Source organism: Triticum aestivum, chromosome 5B, assembly GCF_018294505.1.
Source record: "Triticum aestivum cultivar Chinese Spring chromosome 5B, IWGSC CS RefSeq v2.1, whole genome shotgun sequence".
NCBI classification, from domain to species: domain Eukaryota; kingdom Viridiplantae; phylum Streptophyta; class Magnoliopsida; order Poales; family Poaceae; genus Triticum; species Triticum aestivum.
This window is the reverse complement of record NC_057807.1, coordinates 575,827,885-575,835,854: the sequence shown is the minus strand read 5'-3', so window position 1 is coordinate 575,835,854 and position 7,970 is coordinate 575,827,885.

Genomic DNA, 7,970 nt, shown 5'->3' with positions numbered 1-7,970 from the left:
GACAAGAATCAAATAGAAGCTTTCGAGATGAAGCACCGTCGTCTCGAAGCGGAACCTGGGCAGGACCAATCTAGGGCTCCAGCGGAGCTGTTCTGCCGGGGAAACATCCCTCCGGGAGGGGGAAATCACCGCCATCATCATCACCATTGATCCTCTCATCGAGAGGGGGGTCAATATCCATCAACATCTTCACCAGCACCATCTCCTCTCAAACCCTAGTTCATCTCTTGTATCTGATCTTTGTCTCAAAACCTCAGATTGGTACCTGTGGGTTGCTAGTAATGTTGATTACTCCTTGTAGTTGATGCTAGTTAGTTTATTCGGTGGAAGATCATATGTTCAGATCCTTGATGCTATTAAATACCCCTCTGATTATGAACATGAATATTCCTTGTGAGTAGTTACGTTTGTTCCCGAGGACATGGGAGAAGTCTTGTCATAAGTAATCATGTGAATTTGGTATTCGTTCGATATTTTGATGAGATGTATGTTGTCTCTCCTCTAGTGGTGTTATGTGAACGTAGACTACATGACACTTCACCATGATTTGGGCCTAGGGGAAGGCATTGGGAAGTAATAAGTAGATGATGGGTTGCTAGAGTGACAGAAGCTTAAACCCTAGTTTATGCGTTGCTTCGTTAGGGGCTGATTTGGATCCATATGTCTCATGCTATGGTTAGGTTTACCTTAATTCTTCTTTCATTGTTGCAGATGCTTGCGAGGGGGTTAATCATAAGTGGGAGGCTTGTCTAAGTAAGGACATCACCCAAGCACCGGTCCACGCACATATCAAATTATCAAAGTAACGAACGTGAATCATATAAGCATGATCAAAACTAGCTTGACAGTAATTCCCATGTGTCCTCGGGAGCACCTTGCTTTATATAAGAGTTCGTCCAGGCTTGTCATTTGCTACAAAAAGGATTGGGCCACCTTACTGCACCTTAGTTACTTTTGTTACTTGTTACCCGTTACAAATTACCTTATCACAAAACTATCTGTTACCGATAATTTCAGTTCTTGCAGAGAATACCTTACCGAAAATCGCTTGTCATTTCCTTCTGCTCCTCGTTGGGTTTGACACTCTTATTTATTGCTATGTCTTGAGCTTGCGTTGGTTTTCCTCGAAGAGGACAGGGTGATGCAGCAATAGTAGCGTAAGTATTTCCGTCAGTTTTTGAGAACCAAGGTATCAATCCAGTAGGAGGCTCCTCAAAAGTCCTACGCACCTGCACAAACAAACTGAGAACTCGCAACCAACGCGATAAAGGGGTTGTCAATCCCTTCACGGCCACTTGCAAAAGTGAGATCTAATAAAGATAGTAAGATAAGATAAATATATTTTTGGTATTTTATAATATATATATATGCGAAAAGTAAAGATGCAAATAAAAGTAGATTGGAAGCAAATATGATAGGAGATAGACCCGGGGGCCATAGGTTTCACTAGAGGCTTCTCTCAAGATAGCATAAGAATTACGGTGGGTGAACTAATTACTGTCGAGCAATTGATAGAAAAGTGAATAACTATGAGATTATCTAGGCATGATCATGTATATAGGCATCACTTCCATAACAAGTAGACCGACTCCTGCGTGCATCTACTACTATTGCTCCACACATCGACCGACTCCTGCCTGCATCTATAGTATTAAGTTCATGAGAACGGAGTAACGCATTAAGCAAGATGACATGATGTAGAGGGATAAACTCAAGCAATATGATATAAACCCCATCTTGTTATCCTCGATGGCAACAATACAATACGTGCCTTGCAACCCTTGCTGTCACTGGGTAAGGACACCGCAAGATTGAACCCAAAGCTAAGCACTTCTCCCATGGCAAGAAAGATCAATCTAGTAGGCCAAACAAAACTGATAATTCGAAGAGACTTGCAAAGATAACTCAATCATACATAAAAGAATTCAGAGAAGATTCAAATATTATTCATAGATAAACTTGATCATAAACCCACAATTCATCGGATCTCGACAAACACACCGCAAAAAGAGATTACATCGAATAGATCTCCACAAGAGAGGGGGAGAACATTGTATTGAGATCCAAAAAGAGAGAAGAAGCCATCTAGCTAAGAACTATGGACCCGTAGGTCTGTGGTAAACTACTCACAACTCATCAGAGGGGCAAGGATGTTGATGTAGAGGCCCTCTGTGGTCGATTCCCCCTCCGGTAGAGTGCCGACGAAGGCTCCAAGATGAGATCTCGCGGATACAGAAGGTTACGGTGGTGGAAATTGTGTTTCGTCTACTCCCTGGATGTTTTCGGGGTACGTAGGTATATATAGGAGGAAGAAGTACGTCGATGGCCGCCCGAGGGGCCCACGAGATAGGGGGCGCTCCCTCCTATCTCGTGGCCGCCTCGGCTGCTTCTTGACTTGCACTCCAAGTCCTCTAGATCACGTTCGTTCCAAAAATCACGCTCCCGTGGTTTCATTCCGTTTGGACTTCGTTTGATATTCCTTTTCGTCGAAATACTGAAATAGGCAAAAAAACAGCAATACGGGCTCGGCCTCCGGTTAGTAGGTTAGTCCCGAAAATGATATAATTGTGTAAAATAAAGCCCATAAACATCCAAAAGGGGTAATATAATAGCATGGAACAATCAAAAATTATAGATACATTGGAGATGTATCAAGCATCCCCAAGCTTAATTCCTGCTCGTCCTCGAGTAGGTAAATGATAAAAAAGAAATTTTTGATGTGGAATGCTACCTAGCATAATCCTCAATGTAATTTTCTTTAATGTGGCATGAATGTTCAGATCCAAATGATTCAAAATAAAAGTTCGTATTGATAAAAGAAATAGTAACACTTCAAGCATACTAATCAAAGTAATCATGTCTTCTCAAAATAACATGGCAAAAGAAAGTTCATCCCTAAAAAATCATATAGTTAGGCTATGCTTCATTTCCGTCACACAAAGATGTTCCCAACTTCTATACCCCCGATGACAAGCCAAGCAATTGTTTCATACTTAAATAATCTCAAACTTTTTCAACCTTCACGCAATACATGAGCGTGAGCCATGGATATAGCACTATGGGTGGAATAGAATATGATGATGGGGATTGTGTGGAGAAGACAAAAAAAGAGAAAGTCTCACATTGACGAGGATAATCAACGGGCTATGGAGATGCCCATGAATTGATGGCAATATGAGGAGTAGGGATTGCCATGCAACGGATGCACTAGAGCTACAAATGAATGCTCAACAAAAGAAAACTAATGGATGTGCATCCAACTTGCTTGCTCACGAAGACCTAGGGCATTTGAGGAAGCCCATCGTAGGAATATACAAGCCAAGTTCTATAATGAAAAATCCCCACTAGTATGAAAAAGACAACTTATGAGACTCACTATATGAAGAACAAGGTGCTACTTTGAAGCACAAGTGTGGAAAGAGATAGTAACATTGCCCTTTTATTTATTTTCTTTATTTTCTTCCTTTTTCTTCTTTTTTTTGGGCCTTTCTTTTTTTTCTTTTGGCCTTTCTTTTTTTTCTTTGGGCAATGTTCTAATAATGATGATCATCACACTTCTATTGATTACAACATATGAATTACAACTCGAAACTAGAACAAGATGTGACTCTTTATGAATGCCTCCGGTGGTGTACCGGGATGGTGCAAAGAATCAAGAGTGACATGTGTAAAAAATAATGCATGGTGGCTTTGCCACAAATACGTGTCAACTACATGATCATGCAATGGCAATATGACAAAAGTAATGTATGTCATGATGATGATAAACGGAACGGTGGAAAGTTGCGTGGCAATATATCTCGGAATGGCTATGGAAATGCCATAATAGGTAGGTATGGTGGCTGTTTTGAGGAAGATATAAGAAGGTTTATGTGTGATAGAGCGTATCGTATCACGGGGTTTGGATGCACCGGCGAAGTTTGCACCAACTCTCAAGGTGAGAAAGGGCAATGCATGGTATCGAAGAGGCTAGCAATGGCGGAAAGGTAAAAGTGCGTATAATCCATGGACTCAACATTAGTCAAAAGAACTCATATACTTATTGCAAAAATTTAGAAGTCATCGAAAATCAAGCACTACGCGCATGCTCCTAGGGGGATAGATTGGTAGGAAAAGACCATCGCTCGTCCCCGACCGCCACTCATAAGGATGCACAAGCCAGGTACACTTCATGTTTCAAATTTGTTACATAACTTTAACCATACGTGCATGCTACGGGACTTGCTAACTTCAACACAAGCATTCTTTAAATTCATAATCACCCAACTAGCATGACTTTAATATCACTACCTCCATATCTCAAAACAATTATCAAGTATCAAATTGATCATAGCATCCAATTCACTTCCTATGATAGTTTTTATTATACCCAACTTGGATGCTCACCATTCTAGAACCAAATTATAACCATAGCAAACACCATGCTGTTCTAAAAGACTCTCAAAATAATATAATTGAAGCATGAGAGACTAGCAATTTCTCCAAAATTAAGACACCACCGTGCTCTAAAAGATATAAGTGAAGCACTAGAGCAAAAACTATCAAACTCAAAAGATATAAGTGAAGCACATAGAGTATTCTAGCAAATTCTAATAAAATAGGCTTCTCCCAAAAGGTGTGTACAGCAAGGATGATTGTGGTAAACTAAAAAGCAAAGACCAATATAATACATGACGCTCCAAGCAAAACACATATCATCTGGTGAATAAAAATATAGCTCCAAGTAAAGTTACCAATGAACGAAGACGAAAGAGGGGATGCCTTTCCGGGGCATCCCCAAGCTTAGGCTTTTGGCTATCCTTGAATATCTTGGGGTGCCTTGGGAATCCCCAAGCTTAGGCTCTTGCCACCCTTTATTCCATAGTCCATAAAAGCTTTACCCAAAACTTGAAAACTTCACAACACAAAACTCAACAGGAAATCTTATAAGCTCCGTTAGTGAAAGAAAACAAAACCACAACAAAAGGTACTGTAATGAACTAATTATTTATTTATTTTGGTGTTAAACCTACTGTATTCCAACTTCTCTATGGTTTATAAACTATTTTACTAGCCATAGATGCATCAAAATAAGCAAACAACACAGACAAAATAGAATCTGTCAAAAACAGAACAGTCTGTAGCAATCTGTAACTAACTCAAACTTCTGGAAATCTAAAAATCCTAGCAAAATAGGACGTACTGGAAAATTTATTTATTGATCAGAAGCAAAAAGAATCAATGCAAAATCACGTTTATGTGATTTATTGAATTTTTTCTCGTGAGCGCAAAGTTTCTGTTTTTCAGCAGAATCAAATCAACTATCATCATAGTTTATCCTATAGGTTCTACTTGGCACAAACACTAAATAAAACATGAAAACACATTTAAACAGAAAGTAGAAGCAAAATTATTACTAAATAGGAACAAAAACAAAAAACACAAAGAAAATTGGGTTGCCTCCCAACTAGCGCTATCGTTTTAACGCCCCTAGCTAGGCATAAAAGCGAAGATAGATCTAACGAGTGCCATCTTTGGCACTTGATTCATAAGTAGCCCGCATGATAGATTCATAAGGTAATTTGACTTTCTTTCTTGGAAAGTGCTCCATGCCTTTCTTTAATGGAAATTGGAATCTAACATTCCCTTCCTTCATATCAATAATCGCACCAATCGTTCTAAGGAAAGGTCTACCAAGAATAATAGGGCAAGAAAGATTGCAATCTATATCAAGAACGATAAAATCAACGGGCACCAAATTTATATTTGCAACAATAAGAACATCATTGATCCTTCCCATTGGCTTTTTAATGGTGGAATCCGCAAGGTGCAAATTTAACGAGCAATCATCAAGATCACGGAAACCTAGAATATCACATAAAGTTTTCCGAATCGTGGAAACACTAGCACCCAAATCACACAAAGCAAAACACTCATGATCTTTAATTCTAATCTTTATAGTAGCTTCCCACTCATCATTAAGTTTTCTAGGTATAGAAACTTCCAAATTAAGTTTTTCATCATAAGATTGCATCAAGGCATCAACAATATGTTTGGTAAAAGCTTGGTTTTGACTATAAGCATGAGGAGAATTAACAGCGGATTGCAACAAGGAAATACAACCTTTTAAAGAACAATTATCATAATCAAATTCCTTGAAATCCGAGATAGTGGGTTCAATGCTATTTAAAGTTGTGACTTCTCCAATCTTACTTTTACCAAAATTAGCATCAAGATCTAAAAACTCTGAATTCTTGGGACGCCTTCTAGGCAAAGTTGATTCATCATCAGTCCCATAATCATCAAAATTCATATTGAAAAACATAGATCTAATAGGACACGCATCAATAACTTTAAGATCCTCGTCATTATTTTCATGGAAACTAGAAGAACACGCTTCTATAAAGCTATCTTTTTTAGCACGCAATCTAGCGGTTCTTTACTTACACTCATCAATGGAAATTCTCATTACTTTGAGAGACTCATTGATATCATGCTTAGGAGGAGAATATCTAAGTTTAAGAGAATCGACATCAAGCGAAAGTCTATCGATGTTCCTAGCCAAATCATCAACTTTGAGCAATTTTTCTTCAAGCAAAGCATTAAAATTCTTTTGAGAAATCATAAATTCTTTCACACTATTCTCAAAATCAGAGGGAAACTTATTGAAATTACCATAAGAATTATTGTAGGAATTTCCATAATTATTAGAGGAATTACTAGGGAACGGTCTAGCATTAAAGTTTCCTCTATAAGCATTGTTTCCAAAACTATTCATACCAAAAAAATTCACATCCATAGATTCATTATTATTCTCAATCAAGGAAGACAAAATCATATCATTGGGATCAAAAGGAGTGTTTTTAGTAGCAAACAATTTCATAAGTTCATCCATCTTTCCACTCAAAACATTGATTTCTTCTATAGCATGCACTTTTTACTAGAAGATCTTTCGGTGTGCCATTGAGAATAATTAGCCATAATATTATCAAGAAGTTTTGTAGCATCACCCAACGTTATTTCCATAAACGTGCCTCCCGCGGCAGAATCTAAGAGATTTCTAGAAGCAAAGTTCAAACCGGCATAAATTTTTGTATGATCATCCATAAATTCAAACCATGAGTAGGGCAATTGCGAAGCATCAATTTCATTCTTTACCAAGATTGGGCAACATGCTCATGATCAAGTTGTTTAAAATTCATAATATCGTTCCTAAGAGTGATGATCTTAGCGGGGGGGAAATATTTAGAGATAAAAGCATCTTTGCACTTGTTCCAATAATCAATACTATTTTTAGGCAAAGACGAAAACCAAACTTTAGCACGATCTCTAAGTGAAAACGGAAATAACTTCAATTTGACAATATTGTTATCCGTATCTTTCTTCTTTTGCATATCACACAAATCAACAAAGTTGTTTAGATTAGTAGCGGCATCTTCACTAGGAGGGCCGGCGAATTGATCTTTCATAACAAGATTCAGCAAAGCAGTATTGATTTCACAAGACTCAACATCATTAAGAGGAGCAATCGGAGTACTAAGGAAATCATTATCATTGGTATTCGAGAAATCACACAATTTGGTATTATCTTGCGCCATGGCAACAAGTAATCCAACACACAAGCAAACAGAAAAAAAGGCAAGCGAAAAAGAGAGGAGGAGATTGGGAAAGAGAGGGCGAATAATGTTGGGGAACGTAGCAGAAATTCAAAATTTTCCTACGTGTCACCAAGATCTATCTATGGAGAAACCAACAACGAGGGGAAGGAGAGTGCATCTACATACCCTTGTAGATCGCTAAGCGGAAGCGTTCAAGAGAACGGGGTTGAAGGAGTCCTACTCGTCGTGATCCAAATCACCGGAGATCCTAGTGCCGAACGGACGACACCTCCGCGTTCAACACACGTACAGCCCGGTGACGTCTCCCATGCCTTGATCCAGCAAGGAGAGAGGGAGAGGTTGAGGAAGACTCCGTCCAGCAGCAGCACAACG